At 37.1% G+C, this 12,456-nt stretch overlaps 1 protein-coding gene across 4 annotated transcripts in view; it reads left to right on the top strand.

Annotated features, from left to right (window-relative positions):
- GBE1 (1,4-alpha-glucan branching enzyme 1) overlaps window positions 1-12,456 on the top strand; it is a 255,905-nt gene that overhangs the window by 127,929 nt on the left and 115,520 nt on the right. The gene's annotated exons all lie outside the window — the stretch shown is intronic.

Below are 12,456 nucleotides of genomic sequence, written 5' to 3'. Positions count from 1 at the left end.
CATTCTAAGGGCTTTTGCATTGCATTCTTGGGGAATTCATTGGAAAGTTAGTGCGTAACAGCTACAGTGTGAATTCATAGTGCAATAGCTATTTCACACTAACTCCTAACTTTGAAAGTGGATTAACCTAAACCTGCACAAGGGTGCTCTTAGTGTGGAATAAGAGTTTCCACCGAGGGAGCTAGTGCAGAATAACTACTGAGCAATAGTTACTCCTCACTAATTATTCCGGACTTTTCCTTGTGTAGACAAGTCTTAGGTAATACTGTACATTTAATCTTGTGTGTTTATGCATTTATAACATTCTTTTCACCATTGCAGCTGTGTTCCTAACAAATCATTACCACAGCATAAAGGTTTACATTTGGTACAATTTCTTTCTCATCCCTCTGAGGTAGCCAGGATAGATATATAGTTTTCATCTTTTTCTGTATTATGCTGATAATTTCAATGATGTGGCTGTGGGAAAGATTAGTTGCACAAGTGATGACCACAGACCACATTTTCAGAGAAGAGTTCCATATCTTAGGCCAGCTACTATCACAGCTCCTTGTCTTGCTTCCATAGGTTTCATGCTTGAGATTGACACTGCTGTAGTTTCTGAGGACTGTAACTGTCTAGTGAGGTCACTGTCACAGAGGAAATCTGGTGGGTAACTTAGGCCAGTTCATAGAGAGCCCTGAAGATTGTGGATCTCCATTTAATTTAGCAATGAGCAGTGTAATATGATACATAAAATAAGCACTGTGCCATTACATAGGATAAGCTGTTTCTATCTTACCTTCTGACTGGAATAACTTCTTTGATAATTAGACCTTAATTAACAATACACTTAGAATTCAAGAATTCATGACGACAAAGGGATGTACTGTCATTACTGCTAATCATGACTCCCTACTGTTGAAAGATTCCAGTGACTCTCTAAACCCTCATTCAGATTACTTGAGTTACAGTTTGCTATGACCCATCCCAAGTTTTAATTTCAACAAATGGTTTCATACTATGTGTTTAAATATAAGGTATATCTAAACAAATGCACAAAATGCATTTCTCCAGAGATCAGGCAATAGATTGGCCTTTCTAAAAAAAAAGGTACCAGATAGTAGAACTTCTATGGAATACTAAAGCTGACCCCTCTATTTAGGTTTAACATTCAAATCCAGTTTGAAGGTGTCCAACTACTGAGTAGGAAGTCAGGAGTAAATTTTCTTAATTCCACGGGAAAAAAGGACTCAATCATTTTAGGTGCTTATTTCACTTAGAGTACCTTCAGGCATTACTAGAGGTGTCATTATCTCTATAAATTTGGTTATTTTTTACATGTTTCCTGACAGGATGATGAAACAGATGGTTCCATAGCAGAGTTCAGCACACCCACAATTGCATTGTGAGGCATCATCTCTAATGAGCTAGAAAAAAATGTTGAATAAATAAGGTTTGAGACAAGGAATACATTATATAGCATAGCTCCTTCCAGAAAGGAGCTTAATGCTTTCCTGAAGTCAAGTAATGATAGAGAATGACTACATTTCATGCTTGTATTTATTCAACTTGCTCAACTTTTAGCTTGGTTTTCAATGTGTTGCTTCAAACAAGCTAGAGGTTCAAATGTGAGGTAAATTTTGAATTGTCTGTGCTCTTTCTGACAGGGGAGGACCTCTGTGACTTGGTTTATGTTAACTAATGGGTAAAATTAATGTTCTGTGATTTCCCCCCCCCCCCCCCCAAAAAAAAAAAAAAAAAAAAAAAAAAAAAAAAAAAAAAGTCTCTCTAATAAATGCAGATCTTTTTTCCAAAATTTGTATTTTCATATAGGACATAACACCATGCAATGACCCACTGTAGTCCTACTACTTGTAACAAAGATATTTTGCCTCAACCATGTTATGCTGGGAATTTATAGCAAAGGTTCAGTGTCAAAGCATTCAGTACTTGACTTGTTTCATTTAGATTATTCAGAATAGGTAGAAGGTTCCCTTACATCAGAGTATGTCTTGAACAAAAGCAGAGTAGGACTAGAATCAATGTTCCACTCAAAATAAGACCTATTGTATTCAGCTGTTGCAGGTGCTGATTGATTATAAGGCACGTTAACTTCCACACTGGCACATGAATGGATCTAATGTCCAGAACAAGTAGGTGTAAGAACAGTTGGGAGTAGACATTGACTGCTTACAAGGCTTCAGACTTCCATTTCTATTTTAAAATAATGGTGAAATACAGTTGAATAACATGCTGAAGTTTTACTTGCTAGATTGTCTCTTCAGTCTTCTATTCAAATAAACTTTTCTACCATGCTATACTACAAGGATGAAAATCTCTCTCTCCTCTACTGGGAATTACTGTTAAATATACAGCTACTTAAACCTCTAATACAACAAATGCTAAATTTATTTTAGAATCCAGAGAAACTAGTTCTCTGCCATGAAGGAGATTAAGGAACAGTTGCTTTATCAACCTAATCCATCTGGATTTCAGTTTGAAAGGCAGGACCTAAAGAAATATACTTTGTCTCACAAGGTTTGTAAGATTATTCAGTTGGGTAGGAGGGTGACTGTGAATGCTAAATATAATAGAAAGTGTCAAGGAATCATAGCCACATTAATATAAAGCAAAAACAAGGGACTTGTGCACCTGGATGTCATTTAGAAGTCTCTTGGTCTGATTGTCCTGCCACTTATTTTGGTTTAGATGGAGAGTAACTTTAAAGAAATCAGTAGCTACACAGGTGGCCTATGTTCTCTGTCTCCAGAAAAAAATGCAATGTATTTTGGGATTAGTTTTTGAAAGCTTAGAGTTGAGGTGGGGGGAATGGGATGGAGGTGGTGGAATGGGAGAATGAAAGGAAGGACTGTTCTCCTGTGGCAAGGCCTTTATAAAGTGAGGGGAGTGGAGGGGGATAAAAGATGTGTTTAACTCCTCGTTAGCTAATTTGTGGCAGCTAAGTCAAGGTGAAATCCTAGTGAAGACAAGGCAGTTTACCTTACCCTCCTAACCCATGGGAAAGCTACAAAGACTGTGAGCATGGGGTTTACCTTAACCTGCTAGTCTGTGTAAAAACTACAAACTGCCTTGACTTGGGCCTTTTTCTTATCTGATACTAATCTGTAAATTTTTCTGAGGGTTACTAACCCAAGTGAGCTAGCTAGACATGAAAAAACATGGCATCAGTTAGCAAAGGCAGATTTTAATATTTGTTATAACATGTTAGCTGATCAGTATTTTAGAGGTGTTAAAAATCCCTGTATTGGGTGCAAACATGTTTAAAATACTTAATTAAAATGTGTTAGCTCACAACTTTTTTCCTAGTCTAGTCAAGGTCTGAGTGTGGTTTGAATTTTATTTTTTTCTATATTTCTTCTCTCCTTACCATTCTTGCTGAACGTAAAAGAAAATTATTGCTTTTTAAATTTTGATTCTAGTCATGTGACCTTTGGGTTTCTGTGAACGCTTATCAAGTGCTGATTGTCCATATTAACATTTTGGCTCGCTTTTAAACACTCTGGGCCAAATCCTCAACTAATGTAAATCTGTGTGACTCCGCTGACTTTGCTGGTGATATGCTGATTTACACCAGTTCAAGACTTGACCCGATGTTTAAGCCAAATCTATTTTATGCTAATTATATTTTCATAAAAAACAAACAATGTTAAAACGTTAATTGTTTGTTAAAAAAACAAACAATAATAAAATACTTTCCTTTTCCTTCTGTCTCTTCGGTGCTCTAATCAGCAACTGTCTCATCCTACTACTGCTCCATCCAGGCTGCTTTTGGTCTTCTTGCCATAAAGTGCCTATGCTAATATTGTGTTCAGGTAAACTGAACTGGGAAATATTGATCTAGAAACTGCTGAATTGGTGGGAAGTTCCAAGCACTAGTCTTGGCCCTGCTTGTTATGTAAAGATACTGAAAGCATCTCAGACATGAATCTATTTGATTTAAATCTGCATTTTGTTTTTTTGCATATACTAATATATACATTTCTGGATTCAAGACTCATAATTGTTACTTCTCAGATGCTCAGATGAATTAGAGGGTTCATGTGGTATAAAACTCAATATTCAATGGCTCTAAATTTCGAAATCCTGAAGAATTCTGGTGTCCATAACAGCAGAACTGGTTAGAAAAGGGTACTTTTTTTTTAATGGACATGCTAAAATGTTGTACTATTTTTAAAAAGTAGTGCCATTTTATACACCTCTTCTGCTACTGTGGCACTCTGCCTAAGGGAGGGCAGCATGTCAGGAAGATTCTCATGTGTCACACTGAATACTTAGCCCACCTTTTGAAGCATACTCTTTTCTGAACTTTTCAGTGAGGTTTACAGCCAGATACAGTTGAGAGTCTTTCAACTGTATTTATGCAGTAGCAATGACATCCAGTGGCAGGTCAGGTTTATCACAGTGAATATTCCTTGGGGTATCTTGGACATTATATCACTGACAGGATTAAAGGTGATGTTCAGAATAACTATCATCTCATCACTGAATTAATAAATATGCTGAGTGTATAGGTTTTTTGAATAATGTAGAGTCTGCATTACTCAGCGGAACTATAAATTGTTTCATTAGAAATATAGTATAAAATCATACAAATGTACTGATATTTTTCCTGATTATTTTTGGAAGGCTATACTATATTTGGTGTTGGAGCTTGAAGCTTTGGATTAGTAAAGGATGGTGCTTTAAAGGCTTAAAGTAAACATTATATGTGGTGTATCAGTGAGATTACCCCCCCGCCCCCATTAATGTATTACCTAATTTACCTCAATTAAAAATTAAAATGCATGATTAAATCTACAGTATGCTACATTTTTATCACTTTGATTCCAGTAGTTAGAATTTCCTAAGATGCATGAGAGCCTTTAAGCCCTAATTTAAAACAAGACCAAAACAGTGAAGGGAAAAGTATCTGTACATGTTTTATATGTTTTGTTTTACATACTTGATGAAAATGTGTGGTTTATTTGTAGATATGTATTTGTCAACTTAGCAACGGGAATAGCAACTAGGACTAAAGCCCTTCTAGTATGGAATAAGAGTATTTTTGGCGCTACCAAAAGAGAGAATGGTATACTGGAGCTTTAAATTTTTATAGTGGACTAACTATTAAAATAATGCACAAAAAAGTTCCATCCCTGAACATATGGGTTATAATATATGCAAACTAGACATTACTGAAAGGATTGATTTAATTTTTAATAAACGTTCTTGCTGTTGGAAACTTATTATTTTCTTGGTTAAGTTTAGATTGATATGACAGCATAGACTTTAAAGCCACAGATGCTCCTGAACTTAGAAGATCTTGAGAGAACATATAATTTTCTTTTGAAGTATTCAGTTTCCCTTTATTAACTTCCAACTTGGCAAACACAGCTGTGTGTGAAGTCTCTCAAATATAGCTGCAAAAACAATGATTGTCTGATAATTAAGTGATGTACTGATACATTGAGAAGTGACACTGAAATATTATAGCCAATTTTCCCAAATTTTAAAATGCATTGCAATGGTCAGTACTTTTGAACAATAAATTTAATTAAAAGAAGATGCAGTAGCATCTTAAGTAGGGACACTTTGACAAAGGCTTTGCATGGTGTGGTGCATCAGCGAAGACCCAAGATTGATTGCAAACGTTCCTTATCAACCTGATGCCCCAAATGCGAGTTTATAACTTCCAAAGCTTTCCCATGTGATTTGTGCAGTGGAGCATACAAGCAATTAGAAGTTGACATGTGCCCAGTCTGAATAGTAATTGTTAATGAAATAAAGTAATTAAAATAAATATAGTTAAGGTGATTGAGGTAATAAAATATATATTTTTAAATTATGAATAAGTATTAAACCAATTTCTGTTTAATATTAGTATTTAATTTGGTAGTATAGAAAAGTCCTGTTCCAGAGAATAGTTAAGTAATGAGCCTCTTTTGGGGAAGAGATGGGAAAAGGGGCATAAAGATGATTTTCAGGAGTGCTGAGCATCCATTGACTTCTGAGCCAAGGGGGAAAGTCTCATCTGCTGTAAAATGGTATAGCCATAATCTGCCCACTTATCACTCCTAAGTGTATGCAAAGCTGTGACATTTGGATAGTTGGCAGATTCTCTCTGAATCCCCTTTTTGATCTATTACAAAGAAGAAAATGTGCAATGATGGTAGTGAAGTGACAAAAATACTAAAACCCCTTACATTTAACAAAACAAAACTGATCACAAATGTCAAAACAGTGCCTATTAATAACAGACATTGCAGTGGGTAAAGGGATGCTGATCAGAAATAGGCCTGAAAATGTCATCTGTGAATGGGATCTTTGTTAAAAGGCCTTCACTGAGCAGGAAAGGCAGAAAGTTGGACACTCCCTGAACCCAGGGCTCCTTTTAACCCAGACTGCAGTGTGTCTGCCTAGTTTAATTACTCCGTCAGTCAGCAGCAACAGTCTCTGCCCTAGCCAGTTACAGCATTGGGTTTGCCACCGGCCAAAGAACAATTCTGTGGGTGTCTGCCTGACAACTAATAGAAGTGCAGGGAACAATGTTTATGGATTTTATCCTAAATTTTAGAATTTAAATAGTGTTTCCTACACTCTGAAACTTACACTACTGATATAAATGGTGGGGTCAGTAGAGTTCATGCCTCTTAATCATCCTGATACTTGGATATTTTTGTTTTGTTTTCTTTCTTGCTATCTGGACTATTTAAACTGTGAACGCTGTAATCCCAAAATTTCAAGGAGACTAATTAATCCGTATTTGCATACATGTTTGATGAAATTATAAATATTGTTGGTTATGTGCATATGTCTGTTTTGGATTGCATTTGTTTTTGGAGTATTTGAGTTATTCATGGTCAGTATACTCTGTCTGAAGTGTTAAATCAAGGTTATTGATAAAAGTCTAGTAAAGAAGAGATTGAAATGTCATAAGAGATGTTAACTATACTCCTAGGTACTATTGCAGTGGAAGTAATTATGGACTAATTGATGCCTGTTTTCTGTTTTAAAATTCCTCTGGGTTTTGTTATGGCCAATGCTACTGCATAATGAGACTAAAGGCCTGAAATAATGTTTTCATTGAAAAGTGTCTTGATGAGTAAGAGGACTTTTCTATAGAAAATAATAATTCTTGGGATGGAAAACTAAAAAGAAAAAGTTGTGAACACTTCTGAAAAAAGCGGCCTCAGATACATGTGCAAAGATCACTGTGCAATACTGCACTTGCATGATGAATTATTGCAAACAGTATTGTTAAACTGAGCAATTGCATGTACAAATGGACACTCAAAAATCTCCCAGAGAGGGAGTGTGGTCCACTGGTTAAAGCACAAGAATTCAGAAGTAGAGTTCTGTTTTACTGCTGGCTCTCTTACTAATTGGTTATGATTTTGGGCAAATTATTTAATCTCTGTTTCTACGTCTGTTAAATGGAAGTACTTTGCATGGGGATTTTGTGACTTATCATTTGGAAAACATTTGGTGATGCTCTGAAAAGTAGAATAGAATTTTTTTAATGATGGAAAAATGTAGAATTAGCAAAATATCTAAATAAGATTTTATACATAGTGAAATTGTTACCTCTAATACTTCTATCATTCCTCTCTTCCGCATTTGCTATGTCTTCAGTTATAAGCTTAAGGGCAGGGATCTTGCCTGCAATTAGTCTTTTTTAGAGCCACATACACTGCTGGTACTGTACAAATAATGGCATCCAGTTACCCAGCCTTCTGCCCCTATATCAGTTTCCATTCACCCACAACACATTGTACTCTCAGTCTGGTACTCTTCAAATCTATTCAATATGTAGTTTTCTTCACTACTGTCATGTCATGTCTTGTACTTTCTTTATTAGCACCTTTCCTGTTCTTAGGGACTACAGATACATCTCTTCAACTTAATAATAATCTTACGTAAGTGAACACAAACCCACAGTAGTTTCCTGCAGGTTGGATTTTCTGTAATAGTCTTTTCAATCAATCAATCAGCTGAGGAAAAGACTCAAAAGTTATACATCTTTAGAGAGTAAAAATAATTCTGTATTTGACATTTGTGGCAGAGGACCTCTGACTCGCTGTCTGGGCCTAAGGGACTTCTCCACCAAGGTGTTAATATACTATTGTTTCTTTTGCTCTTGTAGATTGTCCCTTATCCATCATTCTAGACCATTTTAACTGTTCTTCAGCCAAGCAATTAAATACAATTGAATAATTTCTTCTCTGAAGGCAGAGCAGTAAAGGTTTATTTGAACCCTCCATAGGTCTCTCACTTATTGCAATGTGCAGAGTGAAGTAACAATTTTCTTTTTATCCAGTGACGCAATGTGTTCCCTGAGCAATTCAGTTTCCTTATCCAACCCTAAGTAGCCTCGTTTACGAGGCTAGTAGTCTAACTTGCAGAGCTGCAGTACCTGAGCACTCCTAGGCCGGCTAACCTCCACAGAACTCTTCAAAGCCATTCAATATGCAGCTCTCTCCACTAGTCTCATGTGTACTCTTATATTTTCTTTATTAGCATTATAGCTATTCAGTCAGGATGTCAGTTTTCAAAAAACATTTTGACACAAGATCATCACAGCACAGTATATGTTTACTTTTTTAGTAAAGTGTAAGAGAGAAATGAATGTCTTTGAGGTACGAATCATTAAGTATTAAACAACAACAGGAAACAGAATTATGAGATAATTATCCCTATGAGAACAATTCACTAGAATTATTTGTTTTGTTACAGAGTTTCAGGATATAGGCAGGTATATACACTACAGAGAAAATTAAGTTTATTATTGAAGGAAACTAGCCAGGATGTTAAAGACAAACTTCTCCTAGGATTCTTCTGCAGAGGGCATTGTCTCACTCTTAAGAAATGAGTGTTTTGGTGCAGCGAGTCCCAAAACCATGTAAAAAGCAGTGGCCATTTGAGCCATACAAATGTCTGCTCGCAGAGCCAAACATTTGGCATGAGGCTATATCAGAGATCACATCCCAAACTACCATTAGGTCTTTTTCTACCACTTGTAAAGAACATATACATCACTTCACTGCTCTGCATTGCATTACTATTTGTGTTCTTTCTCTTTGTTAAATAATTAAATATAAAATATTTCAATAATGATTGGGTCAAGATTTTAAAAAATGGGTGCCTAAAGTTGTTTGTTTGTTTTAATAATCCAGATTTAGGCAACTAAATAAGTGACCTGATTTTCCATCAAGCTGCTTTTATGGAAGTTAATATGGGGAAGGGAACATGAAGCATTATGCTCCTTAATCTCAGGTTGTTTGGTATGGTTGGAGGAGACAAAGTGGTGCACTTCTTGACAAAGTCTATTTGGGTAAGGGAGGATGTTGGTAGTGGAATGCCTTGTGGAAGGCCGGAAAAGGGGTCAGAACGCCCAAAGAAGAGTGTGCTCTGTTGTCTTGCTGTCTGCCCTGCAGATGAGCTCCTGATTAGGGTTGCTAGATGCGCACTGTATGCTTGCTGTGTTGCCAATCCCAATCATTGAAATCAAAATCAAATCAAGCTCCAAAAGCCCTATATGATAAGCTTAAAAATCAGAAAATTTAAAAAAATAGACATCTGGGTTCTTTTTATCTGCTGTTGGGTTTCTGAGCCATTAGAGTGCATTCTCTTCACTTTTTCAGACTTTTCTCCACCACTGTGAAAGCTGAGATTCTTCTGCATGTTGATGCCTCCAGGAGGTGGGGCATTGAGAAAAACACCAAATATTGTGAGAGTGAGCAACATGGGGCTGGACAATAAAGTGTTCACTTGGCAAGATTCAGCCCAGTAGGAGCAAGTAAATTGATTAAAAAAAATTAAAATTAAAGGTTTATAAAGTTATTTCTACAAAGCTAAAACAGTTCTTTATAACATGTACAAGTTCTTCAGTGCCTCTATGCCTCCCTTCCCATAAAAAAAAAAAACATGGAAAAAAGTAGTGTTCTTTTTTGAATGTGGGTCCCTATGTGGATTCCATACATGAGTCAGCATGTGCGCCAGGCGCTGGAGGCGGAACTGTTTGAAATACTCTCAGCCACCCAACCACTGTTCGAGTCCTCCGTGGTCTCCTTCACACCTTCCCTTCGGTCAGGAAACCTACTCCCCCTTGGGATCTTAACCTCATCCTTTCAGCTCTCACTAAACCATCCTTTGAGCCTCTGACTTCTTGCTCCCTCACCCACCTATCCATGGAGATGATCTTTATAGAGGCCCGATAAGTCAGTGAACTGGCAGCCATGATGGCAGATCCACCATTTACTGTGTCCCTGCAAGTCATGCATGATGGCAGCCATGATGGCAGATCCACCATTTACTGTGTCCCTGCAAGTCCACTCCAAGTTCCTTCCGAAGGTGGCCTCACCATTCCACCTCATCCAAGTCATCCATTTCCCAACATTTTACCCTAAACCGCACACCTTCAACAGGGAGCATACACTACCTTCCCTCAATGTCCGTTGTAAGCTGGCCTTTTATCTCCAGTGCACCCGTGCTTTCCGAGCCTCATCCAGAGTCTTTTTCACTATAGCAGAATACTGCCGAGGCCACTCTCTCTCTTTCCAACGCCTCTCTAAATGCATTTCCCGCTGTATCATAGAGGGTTGCTCCCTTTCCACCACCTGGCATCACTGCCCACTCCACAAGAACACAAGCCACCACCCTCCTTGCAGACATCCCATGGCAAGACATTTGTAAAGCAGCATTGATTATTAAATTTTTTCGTTATTGAAGGCTAATGTTACATCATCTGCTCAGTCTAACAGTGTCATCAATTATACCTAATTTTAGTCCACTCGTCAGAATGCTACCAAATTTAACAGATTTCTTCTTGAATCTTGGGAGGATATCTTTGCTGTAGCTGCATTACACATTCCAATATAAACAAATAGAATCAGTGAACTCTTCAGAAGGTAATGGTTTTACAATATGTGCATCATTACATGTTAGCTAAAAATTGCTTTGAAACGTGTAAGATTTCAGTACTGATACTTACTTTTTTCTCCTTATTCTAACTAAAGAAACAGACAAAGCAAGGTCTTTTTCATGGAGAAACAAGAAAATTAAACTACAGCTGACTTTGCTAGGTGTGACACTGCACACCTCTGTATTCAGACCCTACACACTTCTGCAATAATATTTCTACAAAATATGCTTCATGGGATAGTGAAAGCTAATAACATGCTGGTTATTAACATTGTAAAATGCATGTGTTAACATTACATGTGCAGTTATGAATTCCCTCTGTATGATATTACTAAAACATGTTTATGACCAGACAGTCCAGCCTAGCCTAGGTAGAGGTAATAAAGCAGTCTGGACAAGGAAATATGAGTTTATCTCAATTTACATATTAGCAATAAAAAAAATCCATCAGGCTAAGCCGGACGGTGTTATCCTAATAGTGGACTCGAGACAGAATTAATAGGGCTGCAGCACACTGGAGAGACACAGGAGACTGAATCTCAGGGCACCTCCCTGACTTGGAATACAAATATATTGAGTAGTGATATAAGAGAAAGAGAGAAACTCCATCTTTAATCTTCACTTTAGGAGACAAAGAAAGTAAGTGCATTGATCTCTGTGATGGCCCCTGGCTAATAAAGGCTGAAAAGGAGGATGTGAGTGAGAGAAGCTATCTGGAACAAAGACTGCATCTTGCTAGATAAAGTTTTAGCCTTTTAAATGAGTATTTTCACTTTTATTTGGTTGTAAACATCTCTACCTTTGTCCTTTACTTAGTATCTCTTAATCCATGCTCTTTTGTTAATAAATATATATTGCTTTCATTATAAATCATCAGCACCGTGTTAATTCAATAAAGTGTGTGCTTCTAGAAAGCTAATGGGTTGGAGTGTTTTACTGTCTCAGGAAAAGACGCAAACCTAGCACTTTCTCTATGAGGGTCCAGTGAGAGGGACTGGTACCTTCAGTAAAATGAGTTCGGGGTGAATTGGGGGCTGGAAGGGTACTAAAGTCATCCTGCAATGAGTAACTAGGTTGGACAAAACTAAGGTGAGGCTTCTGGGCTGCTAGCAGGCTGTTGGGGTCAGAGCTCAGGACCAAAGCTGTAAAGTCACAGGATACTCAGGTTACAAGACAGTTGATGACCAAACCCCTTACTGGCCTGGATGAACCCCAAAAATATCACATTAGGTATAGTACAGTATATAAAACATCTGGGTCTCTAACAAAAACCTGATCTAAAAATGTTTACAGTTCATTCACTAACATTCAGAAGATAAAGTATTTCTAGTTTAAACAACAGTATCTAGAATAAGAAGATTGAAAGAAAGCAGGTTTTTCAGCATACAAATGTTTGTCAGTTCCCCTTTGTGAAAATGGTTTTATGAAACCTCAAAACAAACAGCTGTAAAATATGCAACTTTCCACCCTAAGGACTGCAGTTCAAGTTGTTAACTTCTTATTTTAATTAAATCCCTGAAGATCTAAATGGGGGAAGAAAAAAAAAAAGCCCGC

The sequence above is a fragment of the Emydura macquarii genome, unplaced genomic scaffold (genome assembly GCF_026122565.2).
Source record: "Emydura macquarii macquarii isolate MOO-44397 ecotype Brisbane River unplaced genomic scaffold, CSIRO-AGI_Emac_v2 contig_75, whole genome shotgun sequence".
In the NCBI taxonomy this organism is placed as follows: domain Eukaryota; kingdom Metazoa; phylum Chordata; order Testudines; family Chelidae; genus Emydura; species Emydura macquarii.
The sequence above is the reverse complement of the archived record's forward strand: the minus strand, read 5'-3'. Positions and strand labels throughout refer to the sequence as shown.